We start from the raw sequence: 19,971 nt of genomic DNA, 5'->3' as shown, positions 1-19,971 counted from the left end.
CAGAATGTAGTCTTGTGTGCATAGAAAATCTGGGAAAAGAAATAGCCTAAAATAATGTTCATAATGAAACTGGCTGAGCTGTGGATGTCAACAGCCTAAGTTAAATTGGACTGAAATACACTAAAATCTAAATGTTTAAAATAAATGAGTGACCTACTGTTGAGTGTCACATAGTTTGCAACTGTTAAATGTCTTAGTTTTGAACTTAGAATCAGCATTCTAGCTGCATGTGTAAAAATTGTAAGTTTGATTTGGATGAAGAAAAACTGGGAACAAAAGTGACATTTAGCTGAAGCCTGGCTTAAAGAGATTGAATTCTGCCCGGCAACTACCCCCGACAGGAGTTAAAACTTGCTCAGCCACTCTTCCCAGGCCTGGCTGCATTCTGCTGCCCCCACCAAAAGGAGATGACATCTCCCTGATTGAATCAGGGGAGGAGCACCTAGGACTGGAGGGAAACAGAACAATGACCCTTCCTTGGCTCAGGCAAATGTTAAATTAGGGGGGGTCGTAAATGGCTTCCTCTTGAGAGAAACGGGGAGGGGCAGTGCCTCTGTGAGCAACTTGAGTTGGAGGAAGTGGACAAACCAGAAATTCCACCATGTGCTTTGGGAAACCACAACCCTCTGGGCCAGAGCATAATTTTAAAAAGATGGATAATTCATAGTACGGACTTGTCAAAATTATATAATTAATATCATTATTCTTGTGATTTTACTGTGCACATTTTAAGAGGTGGTAGAACTCTGTACCATGTTCTGAGGCAAAACCCCATGAATTATGGAGATTGCAGACACGCTAGAACGTGGTTCATGCTAGAAAAATGAAAATTTACTGGAATATGTGTAGAAAGGCGGTGTACATCTGTGTCATTTTTGGTAAAAATCCAATATTGGTAAACCAACCAAAAAGCGCAAAATGTTGTCATTTCTTAATCCAAGCTCTTGGAAACATCAGAGTTGGAACAGAAATGACCTTATGTGATATATGATGTGTATATGTAATGTCAACCACTTGTGTATCTGGGAAATGTGTTTAGTTATGAAAATGATTTTCTAAGGTAAAATCAAAGGGGAGTGTTCTTTCTGTATGCCATAAGGATGACACCTGATGACTCACTGCTCCCTTCTCAAATCAGGTCAAAGAGAAATCCTTGACCTATCAAATCATGAGTGGGGTGGGCACAGAAAGTTAGCATCCACACCCATTTTCAAAAGACATAAAAAGAGCCACTGGAAGCCAGACAGGGACATTCATTTTCCAACCTTCAACTGAATTCCTGCGCAGCACGCTGACGGAGAACTCCAGACCAGAACTCCAGAGATCCAGACTAACTCCAGAACAAAAACTCAAAGAGCTGAACTCTTCAGCAGGCCTCAAAATCTTTTGCAAACTATTCAACCGCCGGGCTTTGCGGTTTGCTGCTTGCTAAGAATCCTGTGTATCCAGAACAGAACCAGTACCCAGAAAGCAGTGTGGTATCTAGAACCCACTTGATCCAGACCAGCAGAACCATAGACCCAGACCAGACCGCTGTGAACAGACCCGATGCCTGATTGATCCGCCGAGCAGAGAGAACCGCAGCTAAACTTTTTGACCAGATCCGTGACAAGGCCATTCCTTTCAAATTTATAGTGTGAGTACCCAGCTAGAAATGTGCAAAACCCATCTCTTAGCTTAAAATAATCTGGTTCAAAACATTTGAACCTGTCTCCAGAACTGCATCATAGGAATCATGTGTTCCTTCTCCGATTTAAACCTGTAAAGTGTCATTTTGCCATTTTGAATCATTTCTGAAAAACGAACTTCACGAAATCATCCGTATCTCTTGAAACCTTTGTGCTAGGAGTGAGTTTTAACTTTCATGTTAAAGCTAAGATTCTAGGCCTTCCAACAAACTGACTTTCTATTCATTATACTTTTTCCGTAATTGCGCTCGACGCACTCGGAAAAAGTGCTGCAATTTGCAATTTGGCTCAAATTTCTTCACTTGTCAAATAGCAGCTTCTTGCTTTCCTTTGCTGAAATTCGTTTGCAACCTGACAATCATTTATAGAGCATTGCTAAAGTGATCCTGAACTGATTTAAAGAATCTCTCACTCACCCTGAACCTCTAGAGGGAATTAAAAGCATTTTTAGCATATTTTTCACTTCATTGCCACCACATTAAAGTATTTTGGGCCTGTGTTTAAAAATCACCCCTGGTGCTCTCAGCTTTCTGGGGGGGAATTGGAACTTTGTATTGCATTTTTGTTGGTATGTTTGAAGACTGTGTGCTCTCCTTCCATTTCCTTATATTGCATAAAGGGGGGGAGTGAATTGTCAAAAGAAAAAGTGATCACATTATCTCTTGTTGAAATCATATGAAATTATTTCTTTGTTGCATTCTGTCCCACCTTGCATTTCCTTGAACCATATAAAGCATTATCTGCTACCTTAGTCCTCTGTTCTTATTCATAAGTAACCAAGAACTGTGCTACTGTAGGATTACCTATTGCTGATTAATGTTCATATTCACAAGTGTGCTATCAATTATCAATTTATTTATAAAAGTGTGATATATATCTATTGTTTAATTTTTCAAATAAACCTTTTTAATTTGCAAAATAAACCTACTTCTTGGCTCAGTGGGGTCAGGGAGAATCTAAGAGAGGGGCGTTATACAAGGGTTCATCATCCAGATTATAACTTGTCATAAAAATATATAAATAAGGGTTTGCATCAGCATCCCAGACTAGGCATTGACTTAGCTGTAGTGTTGAATTGAAGCCGTTAACAGAGTGGGGGCTCGACCGGGAGTTCTGGATTAGATCTACCATTTGTGCAGTTTAAATACAGTGTGATAACTGACGGGATACATACATCCGGTCGGATCACCACGCTGTGGTATGCTGTAAAGCACTCCTCAAAGGAACGCTCTGAGGAAACGGTCTGTTTTGCAAAATAAAATAAAACTTCTGTAGGTCAGGAAGGAACTCAACTTCCAGAATGACGACACTGGTAGACATCAAAATAGCCAGAGAGCACTTCTTAAATAAGATATTTGTGAGAGGTGAGTGAGCTCATCAGGACCAGGCGGTCTGGTTGCTGGCAATCGCACCCCAGATCACTGAAACAGGGTCAGACACATGGCGAGATCAGGGTCCCTTACATGTGGCCCTGAGTGAACTATATATGGCTCCTAAAGCTAAAGATGAGCACAACAAGATTGTCAGGATAGCGACATATTTATATCTATATATGGGAGCCATGCAGGACAAATGTGCTGAAGGCTAAGATCTGGTGACTAGGCAACTGCTGGCATTACAGAAGGCCCAATCTTATCTGGACTCTTCTGAGCAGAGGCTGCACAGAAGCCAGGAGTCCGAAAATGAGAGTAGACAGTACATCATTAAAATAAAGGAGGATATGGATATCCTGCAACAGGAAAAGGCTGACCAGGATACGAGAATTCTGGCTTTGCAGAAGGAGCACCAAGACAGTTTGGACTCCTTACTGCAGTGCCAGAAAAAGCTGGAGCAACAGATCAATTTCAACAGGCATGCACAGAGCAGGTAGCCACCCTGCAGATCCAACTAGACAGAGAAGAAGAGGAAAGCAATCAATTGATTTTGAAAGACCTGGATACCCAGGAAGAGTTTGATGAAGAGCGCCAGAAAGCTGGTGCCCTTCAACGGCAGAGGGACGACCTGGCGGCACAGATGCAGGCTCTTACTCAGGAAAGGGATACCTTAGGCCAGGAAGTCAGCCACTTAAAAAGGAAACTGGAAGAAAATCACCTGGCCCTCCCGGGACTGGGTGACTTTCAAAAAGAGCACCACGACTTGTTAGAGCACACCAGGAGGGTGGAAGATGCTCTGGCAAGAAAGGAGCAGGCCAGTAGGGATGGTACCCTGGAGGTAACCACCCTGCAGCAAAGACTGTCCCAGTATTCCAGGACCAATCAGGAGGTGCAGAGAGAAAATGAGGCTCTCTGTCAGCACAATGATAGGCTCCAGCAACAGGTAGCCATGCTGGAGAGACGGATGGAGTCTAGTAAGGCCTTGGTCGAGGAACTGAAAGCGCAGGCTCTTGCATTGCAACAGGGAGCAGGGGCTGATAGAGGTGAAGTTCGCTGGGAAAGGGAAACCCCTGAGCATAACCTCAGGAGCCCTAGTACCAGAGGCCTCCACCTCTCCCAGTCCCTGGACTCTACCACCCCCATGTCCCCTGGCGCAACATGAGCACAGGGCCACAGGGATGGCAGATTACTATCCAGCCAAAAGTATGGGGCTCATAGGCCAGTACCACCCAGGAATGGAGGGGCGGGCATCCAAGTATGGGCACACCAGCTCAGTGCAATTTAGTGGGGAACCCCAGGAGAGTAGGCCCACTAAGGGCATCCTGAAACCTCTGCCCAGTTAGGTCAGTGGGGGGGTACCCATCAAATCCTGGCAGCAAGGAGGGATCTGAAGACTCCTCTGAGCGGCCCAGGACACAGGAGACCAGGTCCCCACATTCTGCCAGCCATTCCCAAGCTCGCAGAATCCGGGAAAACTTAGAAGATCAGACGGGCACCTCTGGGAGCAGTGCCTCTGAGTCAGAGGATGAGTGGACCAGGGTTACCCGAACCAAAAAGGCTAATAAGGCAAAAAGGGCCTTGCTTAAGGACCCCTTAAACAGATCAAGGCAATAAGGAGTGTCATCACCCCTTATCACAAGAACGCCAAGTATTCTGTTTGGGAACACTTGGAGCTCTTTGAGCAAATGATGGAGACTTTCCATTTGAAGGACAGCAGTAGCTGCATCCAGTACGTCAAATGGACATTCTCCCCAGAATACTCCAGATCTTTGCGGGGCTGGAGGACCAAAATCATTCAAGATGGTCCACCTATAGGGCGGCCATCTTGAAACATTTTTCTGTTCATAGAAATCCTCAAGAGGCTCGCATGGCAGCCTAAAATTTGCAATGTGGGGAGGATTAGGCCCCACAAGAATTTTTGCAGGAGTTAAAGCGTGCTTTTGCGCAGACTACCAAAAGGGTGCGCACCGATAGTAAGGAATTTGTTAATACGTTTTTCCATGCCTTACCCAAATACATAATAACCCAGCTTGTGAGAGATTTTCACGAGAAAAGATCTTTAGACTGGGTCATTGAGCAAGCCACCTGTATCTATGGGGTGCAGAAACCGGTGGAAAATAAGAATCAGCCCAAAAACCCCAAAGCCAACAGCACCCCTGCTGCTGCCAAGGTGGCAGAGGTAAAGGTTGCCCCCGTCTTAGATTTGGAGATGGGGGGGTCTAAAAACCTGCCTGCACCAAATAATTCTAAGCCCAGAAGGCCTTTGGGCCAGTCACAGACAGGGAGTCAAGGAGGTAGTCCCACAAATGGGGTCCCTCACTCCCCTGATTATGTAAGTCCCTGTTACAAGGGAAACCGACCCATCCTGGGTTATGTGTGGAATCCTCCAGCCCAAGGGGGGGATCCAGCCAAGCACCTGACCCAGGGAACTTCCCTCCTAACTTCCCACAGGAGGGCAGAAATTCCCCAAACACTGTGCAGAACTTTTGTCCCAGGTATCCACCCAATTTCCAACCCCAAAACCATCCATCCTTCTTTCCCCAATTCCCTGAGCCCAGACAACCTAATCCGGGAGAGGGGAGGCCAAGGGTGGAGGGGTACCCAAATCTTCCCAACCCGGGGTATTACCAGAGAAGGGATAGCTACCCTTCCCGGGATCAGCCCAGGGTAGAAAACAGAACCCCGTATCAGCCTGAGCGGGTTTCACAGTTAGAGCGCCAGGTCCAAAATATGGCACGGGATCTGGGTCACATACTGAGGGCTCAACAGAACCCTCAGATGAGCATGCCACCGCAGAATGCCCCAAATTCTGGGCCTGGTGCTCCAGAGCAATGACGGGGGCAGCACCCTGATAACCCACCGGTTCCCAGGGAGGAGGCACAAGGGGAAGGGGGGTGTAAAGCCTTGGAGGAAGCTTCCTTCCCCACTTGTAAACAGCCCCTGGAAAACCAGGAACCGGAAATAAAATCTCCTACCCCTGAAAGCATCCCACCCAAGGAACAGAGGGGGGGTAGGAGAAACAAAGAACCCAAACAGGCCCACTTTGTGGAGGAGGTACAGATCTTCCAATTTGAGGGAGAGGGATCCTCAGAGGATCCTGGGAAAAGGATCTTCTCCTTCAGAGATGGGGGAACTCCTCCCAAGGAAAAATGGGTCCCAAGGGATTCCAACCCAGACTGGGTAGATGTGGGGATTGAGCTGTCGCCACCCATCATTCTATCCCAGAACCAACAAGACCGAAAACCCCTGGTTCAAACCCATCCTTGTGACTGCCTCCAAAAAGGGGGGGGCGGCCCGAACCGGAACCAGGGGAACCCAAAACCGCATCCATAGAATGGGTAGATGTGGGGATTGAGCTGTCGCCGCCCATCATCCTATCCCAGAACCAACAGTATCAAAAATCCCTGGTTCAAACCCATCCTGGTGACTGCCTCCAAAAAGGGGGGGGGGCGGCCCAGAACCGGAACCAGGGGAACCTGAAACCGAATCAATAGACTGGGTAGATGTGGGGATTGAGCTGTCGCTGCCCATCATCCTATCCCAGAACCAACAGCATCAAAATCCCCGGGTTCAAACCCATTCTGGTGACTGCCTCCAAAAAGGGGGGGGCGGCCCAGGACCGGAACCAGGGGAACTCGAATATCCTCTTTCAAGTTGCCAACTTTTTCTTGCAGATTCCCATGACTCTCCAGAGAATTCTGGCCAAATTTCTTCTCTCGCAATGTCCAAAACCAGAAAATTAGCTCACCAGTTGTCCAAAAATGTGCATTATCTCTGCCCCCTTGAGGAGAAGGAGGGAAGATACTATGCCCCGGTACAAATACAGGGGCAGGGTACAATTTTGGCACTGGTGGACACTGGATCCCAAGCTACTCTTCTGTCCAAAAGGGCCTTTGATGAACTAAATGCAGGAAGGGAGGAGAATGACCGTATTCCTCTCACCTCTCTTTCTGGATAGCTCCAGAACTTTGACGGGAAGGAAATTCCCATCGAGGGGACTGCAGATTTGGACATCAAAATTGGGCGACACAAGGTGAAACACCCGGTCATAGTAGTGACTCCAGAGGGCACCCCTTGTTTACTAGGGAATGACCTCCTCAGAAGGTTGTCACCCCTAATAGATTGCGTAAACAAGGTCATCTGGACCCAGACTAGCCGACCAATAAAATTAAAACAGAGCGTCAACCATGTTAGTTTAAACGGCACCTGCCACATGGTTGAACAAAAATCTGACCAAGTAGAATTTCACTTCCAGAACAAAAAAAATTCCAGACTTGACAATAATAGCAGTAGAACAACAGACTGGTGATGGGGGGACCTCTCTATTTCTGAAAATCAACCTTCCCTCCAGTTTAAGGTGGTACTCCACACTGGAAGGAAATACTCTGAAATTCTTTACTAATCCACAATCAGAAACTCCCACTCCTATAGTCCAGAAAGAGGTGAAATCAGCTCAGAGCCTGGCTGATGTTCAGCAAATTGGAGAGCAGTTGTTCATCCCTGTTCAGTTAAATGATGGGAAGGACTCTGTTCTCGCCCGAGTGTGTGTGAACAACGGTAAGAGCTTCATCAGCGAAGCCATGTTCCGCCACCTCTCAAAAGATCCAGCCAGTCCCACATTCAAACTGATAGACAAATGGGAAATGGATCTGGAAACATTCAATTCCAAACATCTCCTGCCAAGCAGGTGTATGCTCAAAATCTCCATTGGCAACAAGAGCATAGTCCATAATTGTTGGGTCGTGCAAGACGTCACTGCCGCCTTTTACTTAGGCAGTGACATTCTCAATTGCTTTGCCATTAGTTTGGACCTAATAAACTTCAAAGCTTATTAGCGGATAATCCCATGGGCTTTGATGATCCAGAAAAAGCATTTAGGTCAGCACAATTGCTCCCTTATGCAGTTGAAATTCAGATTAAAGAGGAAGTCACCATCCCAGAAAGGACCCGACAATTCTCCCTGGAAGTGAAAGTTAAAAGAGGATGAAAATTGAAAAACCCTGATTCTTATATTCATCTAAATGCTTCTCCCCAACAGCAAGGGTTAGGGGTAAACCCAACACCATTAGTCAACATAGAACATGACACCATTACAATAGAGGTGGATAACAGCGACTTAAAGAGTATTACTCAAGCCGCAGGCACCCTTATTGGAATGGTGGTTGATGACCGACATTTCTCCATTGATATAGGAAATGAACTGTTAGGACCAATCCCCAAGGACTGTTTTGACAGTGACAGTGATGACAATACAACACCAGACAGGATCTTTACTCGGCATGAGGGGAACTTCCTGGTGTACACTTCTTGCCCTAATGGTAAGGAAGATGTGACTTGTGACTTCAGAAGGGATGAGGTGATTTTCCAGGTCCATGAGGGCTGCCTTTCCCACCTGAAGCCTCCAGTCCAAATCAGCACTCTGACCAGGGACTTCTCCACCCAGCTGGAGGAGGCCACTGAGATAGGCAAACCAGAAGTCTTTCCAGGCTTCAGGCAGATGGTGGAAGTGAGAGTCAACCTAGCTGATGCCTGCGTGACTCTGGAACAGAAGCAAAAGTTGAAACAAGTGTTCTTGGATTTCCAAGATCACTTTGCGGTAGACTCATATGACTGTGGTCGCACCGACATCCACACAACAACAATTCCCAGGGACCCTGGCATGACTCCAGTGTTTGTGAAGCAATATCGCTTGCCTCTCGCATCCATGGAGTCCCTTACTGAAATAATTAAGAACCTTGAGTCCCGGGGGATAATCCGTCCAGTACACAGCACCTTCAATAATCCGGTGCTGGGAATATTGAAGCCAAACGGCCAGTGGAGACTCTGTGCCGACCTTAGGGAGCTCAACAAACGGGTCCATACTTCCCGATGGCCTCTGCCCTACATTGACCAAGGGCTGGCCCAGATTCAGGGGTCACAGGTATTCACTGCAATAGAGCTAACCAATGGATACTGGGCTGTGCCTGTCAGTAGGGAGGACCAATACAAACTGGCTTTTACCTTTGGGGGCCAGCAGTACACATGGACCCGAACTCCCTTCAGATTCCTCAACTCCGGCAATGAATTCAACATTTTCCTACACAAGGCAATGGCCGACCTGGGTGCGAGGGGTAACCTGGCATATGTAGATGATGCCCTCAACAAAAGTTCAACTGTGGAGGAACATATAGCAGAGATCCGTTATGTTCTGACACAGTTGAGGGCCGCCAGAGCAAAACTTTCCTTTCAGAAAGCACAGTGGTGCAGAACCCGTGTTAATTTCTTGGGGCATGAGATTACTCCTCAGGGTCTCTGTCCCCAAGAAAAGAAAGTGGAAGCACTTCAGAAACTGAAGGATCCCACAACTCTGCGGGAACTAAGGAGCCTCCTTGGACTGACTAATTACATCAGAAAGTTCATTGAGGGCTACGCAGAGATCACTAGACCCCTGATTCCTCTTTTGAAGGAGGGGTCAAGTGGGAATGGGGTCAGAACAATCCGAGGCAGTAAGACAACTCAAAAGAAGCCTCTCACAAGTGCCTTGCCTAGCTTACCCTGTCAGAAACAAGGAGTTCTTCCTGGAGACAGGGTTCTCTAATACGTGCTTGACGGCAGTATTATACCAAAAGCATGACAAGGTCAATAAAGTAATCTCCTATGGAAACAAAACTTTATCCTCTGTGGAAGAAAAATTCAACGATTGTGAGAAGGCACTCCTGGCATTGGTGTGGGCATTGAAGAATTACCGCCCGTTCATCCAGGGGGAACAAATCATAGTGGAGACTCCACACCAGCCTCTGCAATATCTCCAAAGTGACAGAATCCGGGCCGGAAATGTGAGTAATTCCCAAATTACTTCATGGATTCTGTCAATGCAAGGCTTTCCTGTGACGGTCAGATATGGCCAAAACAAGAAGAGTCCCCTCGCGCAAGGTCTGGCTGACTTGCATTAAGAAGACAAGTGTGAGGGGATGCCCACTGTCTATGTGGATGGATGCTCTTACCATGTTCACAACAATGGGGAGAAAGAACTGGTGGCTGGCGTAGGGAATGCATGGGTGAATGAGTCCCCAGAACCCTCCGCTGGGTACAAAATTGGTCCCCGAAGTAGTCAGGTGGCAGAATTGATGGCTGTGCATCAGGCCATCCTCACTGCTGCCCAACATCAACTCCACAAACTGGTCATAATCACAGATTCAGATTATGTACGGAACGGGTTTGTGGAGCACTTGGTTAATTGGAAAACCAGAGGCATGTTATGTGCTAATAACAAACCCTTGAAGCATGGGAAGTTAATCCAAAACATTGATGATCTGGTCACCTTGAATGGGATGACCGTCTATTGGAAAAAGATCAAGGGTCATTCCAAAGTAGAGGGACCAGACAAAACTGGGAATGACTTAGCTGATCAGCTGGCCAAAGCCAGGGCCATCCAAGGGGATCTAATAGAAATAGAGTCCCTGTTGGGGGAAATCCAGGTCACTGCTATCACTAGGTCCCAGACAAATGCTCACAATGATCTTTCAACTGCACAATGGAGTAAGGAGACCCCTGATGCTGACTTAATTACGGCTCAGAAGGGGGATCCAATAATTGGTAAGTTTTACCAACACATTGAGGACCCTGAGAACTTTCCCCTGACGGATACCGATTACATTGGGAAAGAGGACCTTAGAGTGTTGATGAAATGTCAAAATATTTGCCGAATCCAAGACGGTTTGTTGGTAAGGAAATCCCAAGCTGGCCATGATCAGTGGGTGGTCCCTACCTCATTCCGAAGCCTGATGTTAAGTAACGCCGGTCATAGGGGGTTTCACACAACACTTGAGATCTTAAGAGAAGTTGCATACTGGCCACACATGGGGCAGGACCTTGACCAATACTTGAAGGGGTGTCTTGTGTGTGCACAATTTCAGCCAACATCCCTCACACACCGGGCACCTCTCCAAAAGAGGGGGATGACACTGCCATGGTCAGATTTGCGAATCGACTTCATAGGCCCCGTGATTCGCTCATCTAGGGGAAACAAGTACATGTTGACGGTCACATGCTTGTTTACCAAGTGGGTGGAATGTCTCCTGGCCCCAAACTGCAAGGCAGAAACAACAGCTACCCTGATGATCAACCACATCTTTTCGCGTTTTGGTCTACCCAAAGGAGTGAGTCAGACAGAGTCAGCCACCTCACCAGTGAAGTGATGACAAAGATGTGGGAGATAATGGGGGTCAAATGGAAGCAACACATTGCTTACCGGCCAGCCTCTTCGGGTGCAGTGGAGAGATACAACAGAACCATTGTGAGCATGTTAAAAAAGTTTGTGGCAGATTCTGGGCCAAGTTGGGATATCCGATTACCTCTGGTCCTAATGGCCAACAGATCTACCCCTTCATCTGCAACCAAAATATCACCATTTGAGTTAATGACTGGACGCAAGATGGTTCTTCCCCAGCATTTGCTCTACAGGACCCAAGAGCAGACGTTAATCAATGCCTCCACAACTCATGAGTATGGGGAGAATTTGAGGAAACACCTCCAACATGCTTTTGCCTATGCTCAGCGGAATCTAGAAAGATCAGCTGATAGCATGAAGACCCATTACGATTTGAAAACTTCCAGGAAAGTATATAATGTGGGAAATCGGGTCTATCTATACAATTTCCAAAGAAACCATGCCAAACAGCGAAAATGTTTGCCTTCACGGAAGGGACCTTTTGAAATTATAGACAAGATCTCCCCAGTTGCATACAAGATCCGCATCCCCAAAGGTAGTTTGGCGGAAGGGGAAGACAAGTGGGTCCATATAAATCAGTTAAAGTTTTGCCATCCCAGGCACATCCTGCAGCAATTGGAGGAGACCTCTGCAGTACCAGAGGGGGCCGCTCCAGAGTAATTCAGTTCCAACCCTAAAATATTCCCCATATCAAAAATATAGTAACATCAAGTAAATGTCTCCTAATTATATCCTGTTTTTAAAACAAGACTGCAAAATGTATCCTGATGTACAAAACGTATCTGTTCGCCACACCATTAATAGTGGTGGAAAAATGTCTAGGAATGTGTATTGCCGCTTTGCTTTGTCATCCTAGGAGAAAGAAAACCCGGAGACTGACCACGGAAGATGACCTGGAGACAGGGAGCAAAGATCCAATACTCCCATCAGGACCGGTGAGGAGAACCGATCGATCCAACTGGATGGAGGAAAAGATGCTGAACTGTGTCATCTACGGAATTGGAAGAAGATGATGCGGATATACCAGCGCGTGGATCAAAACATCCTTTGCACCCGACTCCCCGTCGACTCACAATCAAAGTGCAGTTGGGCGGGGGGGCTTGTCAGGGGTATTGACCCACATTTGAGTCATTAAGCTGCAACAGTTGGTGCTGTGGGCTTAGAAAATCCAAGATAGCCGAAAAGCCCACATTGCGCCAGAATCCAGGAGAACCGCACAGTTTTGCGCACAGCAAAATGGTCGCCTAACCTGCCACCCACCAGTGCCAGCGTAATGGACCGGAATCGCCATGGGTAAAAAGGTGGTCCCCAAGGAAAAACAGCAGGGCCTGTTAGCTCAAAAAGTGCTTTGAAATCACCTTTGTTTCTTTGAATGCAAGCTCAAAATGCCTATTTTAAACATTGCAAGATATTCAAAAATCTCACTGAACACCAGCAGACATTTGGCAGAATGTAGTCTTGTGTGCATACAAAATCTGGGAAAAGAAAGCCTAAAATAATGTTCATAATGAAACTGGCTGAGCTGTGGATGTCAGCAGCCTAAGTTAAATTGGACTGAAAGACACTAAAATCTAAATGTTTAAAATAAATGAGTGACCTACTGTTGAGTGTCACATAGTTTGCAACTGTTAAATGTCCTAGTTTTGAACTTAGAATCAGCATTCTAGCTGCATGTGTAAAAATTGTAAGTTTGATTCGGATTAAGAAAAACGGGAACAAAAGTGACATGTAGCTGAAGCCTGGCTTAAAGAGATTGAATTCTGCTCGGCAACTACCCCCGACAGGAGTTGAAACTTGCTCAGCCACTCTTCCTAGGCCAGGCTGCATTCTGCTGCCCCCACCAAAAGGAGATGACACCTCCCTGATTGAATCAGGGGAGGAGCACCTAGGACTGGAGGGAAACAGAACAATGAGCCTTCCTTGGCTCAGGCAAATGTTAAATTAGGGGGGGGTCGTAAATGGCTTGCTCTTGAGAGAAATGGGGAGGGACAGTGCCTCTGTGAGCAACTTGAGTTGGAGGGAGTGGACAAACCAGAAATTCCACCATGTGCTTTGGGAAACCACACCCCTCTGGGCCAGAGCATAATTTTAAAAAGATGGATAATTCATAGTACGGACCTGTCAAAATTATATAATTAATATCATTATTCTTGTGATTTTTCTGTGCACATTTTAAGAGATGTTAGAACTCTGTACCATGTTCTGAGGCAAAACCCCATGAAATATGGAGATTGCAGACACGGGGTTCATGCTAGAAAAATGGAAATTTACTGGAATATATGTAGAAAGATGGTGTACATCTGTGTCATTTTTGGTAAAAATCCAATATTGGTAAACCAACCAAAAAGCGCAAAATGTGTCATTTCTTAATCCAAGCTCTTAGAAACATCAGAGTTGGAACAGAAACTACCTTATGTGAAATACGATGTGTTTATGTAATGTCAACCACTTGTGTATCTGGGAAATGTGTTTAGTTATGAAAATGATTTTCTAAGGTAAAAGCAAAGGGGAGTGTTCTTTCTGTATGCCATAAACATGACACCTGATGACTCACTGCTCCCTTCTCAAATCAGGTCAAAGAGAAATCCTTGACCTATCAAATCATTAGTGGGGTGGGCACAGAAAGTTAGCATCCACACCCATTTTCAAAAGACATATAAAGAGTCACTGGAAGCCAGACAGGGACATTCATTTTCCAACCTTCAACTGAATTCCTGCGCAGCACGCTGACGGAGAACTCCAGATACCAGAACTCCAAAGATCCAGACTAACTCCAGAACAAAAACTCAAAGAGCTGAACTCTTCAGCAGGCCTCAAAACCTTTTGCAAACTATTCAACCGCCGGGCTGTGCGGTTTGCTGCTTGCTAAGAATCCTGTGTATCCAGAACAGAACCAGTACCCAGAAAGCAGTGTGGTATCTAGAATCCAGAATCCAGACCAGCAGAACCAGAGACCCAGACCAGACCGCTGTGAACAGAACCGGTGCCTGATTGATCCGCCGAGCAGAGAGAACCGCAGCTAAACTTGTTGACCAGATCTGTGACGAGGCCATTCCTTTCAAATTCATAGTGTGAGTGCCCAGCTAGAACTGTGCAGAACCCATCGCTTAGCTTAAAATAATCTGATTCAAAACATTTGAACCTGTCTCCAGAACTGCATCATAGGAATCGTGTGTGCCTTCTCCGATTTCAACCTGTAAAGTGTCATTTTGCCATTTTCATTCATTATTTCATTTCTGAAAAACTAACTTAACGAAATTGTCTGTATCTCTTGAACCGTTTATACTTTTTCCGTAATCGCCCTCGACGCACTCGGAAAAAGTTCCGCGATTTGCGATTTGGCTCAAATTTCTTCACTTGTCAAATAGCAGCTTCTTGCTTTCCTTTGCTGAAATTCATTTGCAACCTGACAATCATTCATGGAGCATTGCTAAAGTGATCCTGAACTGATGTAAAGTATCTCTCACTAACCCTGAACCTCTAGAGGGAATTAAAAGCATTTCTAGCATATTTTTCACTTCATTGCCACCACATTAAAGTATTTTGGGCCTGGGTTTAAAAATCATCCCTGGTGCTCTCAGCTTGCTGGGGGGAATTGGAACTTCGTATTGCATTTTTGTTGGTATTCTTGAAGACTGTGTGCTCTCCTTCCATTTCCTTATATTGCATAAAGGGGGGGAGTGAATTGTCAAAAGAAAAAGTGATCACATTATCTCTTGTTGAAATCATATCAAATTATGGCTGTGTTTCATTTTGTCCCACCTTGCATTTCCTTGAACCATATAAAGCATTATCTGCTACCTTAGTCCTCTGTTCTTATTCATAAGTAACCAAGAACTGTGCTACTGTAGGACTGCCTATTGCTGATTACTGCTCATATTCACAAGTGTGCTATCAATTATCTATTTATTTATAAAAGTGTGATATATATCTATTATTTAATTTTTCAAATAAACCTTTTTAATTTGCAAAACAAACCTACTTCTTGGCTCAGTGGGGTTCTAAGAGAGGGGCGGTATACAAGGGTTCATCATCCAGATTATAACTTGTCATAAAAATATATAAATAAGGGTTTCCATCAGCATCCCAGACTAGGCATTGACTTAGCTGTAGTGTTGAATTGAAGCCGTTAACATGCCACACATGTACCCAGACAATCCACACACACTGCATTCTCACTCATGCCCTTACATTCATACAAACCATTCACATTCACACATGCATATATACATACATACATTACATAAATACACATCCATCATGCATGAACACCTAATACACACATACAACTATATACCAATTAAAAAGCTAGATCTTCCTGGTTCCTACCTGACATGGGCAGGGGTGCTGGATGCAGAATGCCCCTGTCCTATACTGCCAGCCATCCTCCACAGCTTATTACCAGCCCATCCTTAGCCCTGACCTTAGTCACAGTGAGGGCTGAGGCAAGCCCCCTCCCATGGACAAGGGTTGGCGGGTACCCCCACACCATGTGGAATGCAGCGGCCCCTGCTATGCCCATGAGCATATGGCCCTTTGGGTATAGTGCATGCAATGGATGGCAATGAAGAATAACTCTGACACCAAATAATTTAACCAACTCAGGAAGATGGCAAAGGTGCTGTTTTAATATCAATCATATAAAACATGGAGTTACAACGGACATCAACGGAAGTTCACTCGAGCACTCAACGCACTTCTCATAAAAAACACATTTATATACAGAGGTGATGTCAGACTACGTGGTAAATAAGAGAAACCTATGTGGGATTGTGATACGTTCAAGGGGAACATCTAAGTATACTTTCTATTTGGGGTGATATTGTGATTGGAGGTCTACTCATGGACAACTCATGCCTACCTCTTAAACATGTAATCTTCAACACTATTAAGTACACAGTATATCATTGGCTCTCAAACTATAAGGTCCTTAATTATATGGCTCTCTATAATTGGTTGGCATGCTCATGCCATGTTTGTTACATTCTGTTCACTTAGCAGCACGCAAGCTCATACCCAGGTGCCAGGGGGTGGACTTGACTTTACCTCCCCACCCAATTAGCCCATCATCTCTCATCAGCCATGCCTTCTGCCATAAAGATTGTCTTTGAACTTGGGCTTGTAAAGTATTCTTGTCTCTGGGAATATATGCAAGTGCGAGCATGCACTATTGTGGTTCTAGAAATCCAAGCTCAACTCTATTTCCATCCCTGGCTCACATGACAGGAGACCACGATTTGGTCCATTTTGCAGCATTTAAATATCTTACATGACTAAACCTTGGAACGCTTGGTGTTCTTTCTTTGCACCTTAACATGGGATTATTGAGCGTCTCACGTTCACCGCCTTCAAGAATAGATAACCGGCCTTGGCTGCTTCAGTTTTGGTACCCTGCCAGACAGCCTCACCATTCATATCCATGATCACAGCGTATTCTTGCTGCAACACAGTTCTCAACCTTTCCTCTCCATGGGTCCTGGTTTACTAAATTCATGACACTGATGTCCAGTTTCTATACAATGGTGGCTTTGCCTGCATTCTATTCACTACATATAGCCAGCTTAATCTACTTGCATTACTGCATCTGTACAGTTATTAAACTGCTTGCATTTTCTGCAGTGTTTCTCACATGTACAATCTTCTTTTCACATATGAAAGTTTACTCAATGCTTAACTTCGTCATCAGTTTATGTAAGGTACATGCATTCTTTTCAGCCAGTATCCTCAGTGCATCACACTCATCTTTCACTCTTTTTCGTATTCCTTCAGGGAGTTTCTCCCTCAGATTATCGTCTCTTCAGGAATACATTTGATAGGATTTTTTCAAATATTCACTATGGTATGGTCAGAACTACTGGTGTCAAGCATGGCACAATCTCAGGCTTGCAACATATAGGAGGTAGGGGGGTAACTGCTCATCTACATTCCCCTCTCTGGTCGAGTCTTCGACCACCTCTTCAATTGTCTCCAAATTTTAATATTTTATTTTAATATTTTCACCTCAGGGTGCCAGCTGATTTGACATGTTCATTCAAACTTCAGGTCATGTAGTTGCATTGTCCATTCGGATTACAATATACCAATCATCCTACATACTTCTTATGATTCTTTGGATACAGGAACTTTGTTCCATCAAGTGCTATGATGCTGGCCTCTATGTATTTTCTGTCATCTTCATCAGTCATTTCCTTGGGTCCAAACACTGATTCAACATCGATCATGATCTTCATTCCCCCTGCTATCATTGTCGTCTTCTTGCATTGGGCAATTTACAAACATCACCATCACCAATTTTTCTCCAAGAATCTTGAAGATGTTTGCCATCCACTGCGGAATCCATGAGAATATGGATGCAAACCAACTGTCATCTATAACGTCCTCGGTCTCGTCTTCCATCTTGTTATGCAGGTTCATCAGTAACGTTATGACCTCTGTCAAGTTTCCATTCTCATCATCATGAGAAGGTATGAATGCGTAACATGATAGCCCGATTTGGGCTCAAACTCCTCCTTCCATTGCTGTGATCATGTCAAGGACATATCTGTTTTACAGGGTCATTAGTAGTATGGCCCTCGGCTCTTCTTTGATAGCATTGAATCCCTTTAAGGTGGTGTTGATTGTCTGCAGAAGCTCCCTCCCATCTTGTAATCTGCAACCACTTGACGTTAGCCATTGTCTGGATCCCAGGCATGAATATAGTTAAAAATATTGAAACAGTCTTCCTGAACATCCTGTGCTCATAAGGAACTGTGTCATATGCTTCTATTGACTTGGCTGAGAAATAGTTCCCTCTTCTGGTTCGATTGAGAAATTCAAGCAATCTTCTCTTTCTCAAATGGGCATCTACTTTTGGAAATTCTCCAATGTTCAGTTCACTCTGAGGAATCACTAATGCTGGAACATGGATGAGCACCAAAGAGCATGTTCCTTCCCAATCCTTGGTGAACTTCATGTAGGCCCTAGGCCCACGAGCCCAATATCGATCCATGAGAACAGCTGTCCCTGCTCCCATCTTTGAAATGTCATCTGTAGTTTTGCAGTCAGTAGTTTTTGTTATCTCCCACACAATGCTTTCTGTGTCTTCGGAAGCACAATGTCGCATTCGCCAATGGGATCACAATGATTGGACCTGATTCCTCTTCTTCCCAAGTCAGTAGTTTGGCATGTTTCGCCCATTATTTTAAACCTCTATTGTTCACTCACTGCACCTCTTGTACATATTCTGGCTTCAGTAGATGAGCTGCACAAGGCATCAGTCCTTCTTCCCATCCCTTCTTGGATTTCACTTGTCCACAAACTAAGACTTGAGTTTGTTCCCAACTTCCAGGTGATCCAGCTATTTCTGTCACATCAGGGAAGTTCATTTTCTTCAACTCTTCAATGACCTGTGGAGAGATGAATTAATCTCTTGTGTCCTGCTGTGGGATACACAATCATCTTGCTCTTCCATCCAGGTTCCTTTTCCATCTGTGTAGTCTTGATATAATCATCCTGGTATGGAAACAACCCTTTTCTACCTCCATCACAAAGTGGCCAACTTCCCTGAAATTGTCCTCTGGACATACATGATGCACGATGAATGAGACATCTGGCATCGTGTTCGGGAACTTCTGTGGAAAAAAAACTTTGCAATGTATTCATGGCATAGGGTATGAGAGTGCAGACATAGCAACTTTCCTTAGATGTTCTCTCTCTCATCTTTCTCATGTGCTGATACCACATGTTATTACCCAAGTGTGCTGCATTATCTAGATGGGTATGTATCCCCTCATTATCTTCCAATGCATCTCTCTTATGTCTCCCAAATGCAAAGATTGTGTAATAATCATGAAGCAAGTCAAAAACAGTTCTCATAGTGGGGAGAACCATAGGGGCCTGTGCCTCAGCGGGAGTACTACCATTATAGAGACTGTGAAAGATGAGGAACAGAAAGACAAAGAGAGTAATCGTACAGGCATATATTATGCACAAAAACAATGGCATCCATTTGTGCACCATTCTGGTACTTGTTGCACTAGTTAATTCTCTAGAACTGTGCCGGCTTCTACATTTCTCATCTTTAATACAATCATCACATTTCTTTACAATTGTAATTGTAAAATCTGCTCAATTATTGCAATGAGGAGCCTTCTTATCACAGGGCCATCTTTAGGATCCGGTAAAAAAGTGTGATTGTCAATGTCTCTTCTGACAAGAACAGGATAAGTTTCAAGTATAAACACAAAAAAAGCAAGCACATGCCGATGGACATCACTGTCAGTAAGTGTGTTTAACTGCTTAGTACAGGCATGCACCACAAAATGAATCTGGATACTGATCTTGTTTCCAATTTCTGATCAAGAACGGACGTTTAGGCATAACTTTAATGCTTCAATGTATTTCTAAAGTTAATTTTCGGCCTACTAAAATTCTCTGCAAGTTTTGCACTCCTGCTAAAGTATACATAAGGAGTAGCCACTGAATTTTAGTTCACGATAAATCTGTATCATTGACTGGTAGTCGCTTTATCGTCCTTCTTTGTCATCGATCTAGTCTGCACACACTGAGATTCTTCTTCTTGCCTTGCTTCTGGATCAGCAATGGTGGGAAGGCGTGTCTCACCTTTATAGGCTTTTACGTCCCCTAGATAAAGCCAAGCACCTCTTCCTTGGACGTTTTACAGCTGAAGGGGTTATATTTTCAATGCAAAAGGGACCATTGA

The sequence above is a fragment of the Ambystoma mexicanum genome, chromosome 6q (genome assembly GCF_040938575.1).
Source record: "Ambystoma mexicanum isolate Mex_15411 chromosome 6q, UKY_AmexF1_1, whole genome shotgun sequence".
Taxonomy (NCBI): domain Eukaryota; kingdom Metazoa; phylum Chordata; class Amphibia; order Caudata; family Ambystomatidae; genus Ambystoma; species Ambystoma mexicanum.
This window is presented reverse-complemented; position numbering follows the sequence as displayed.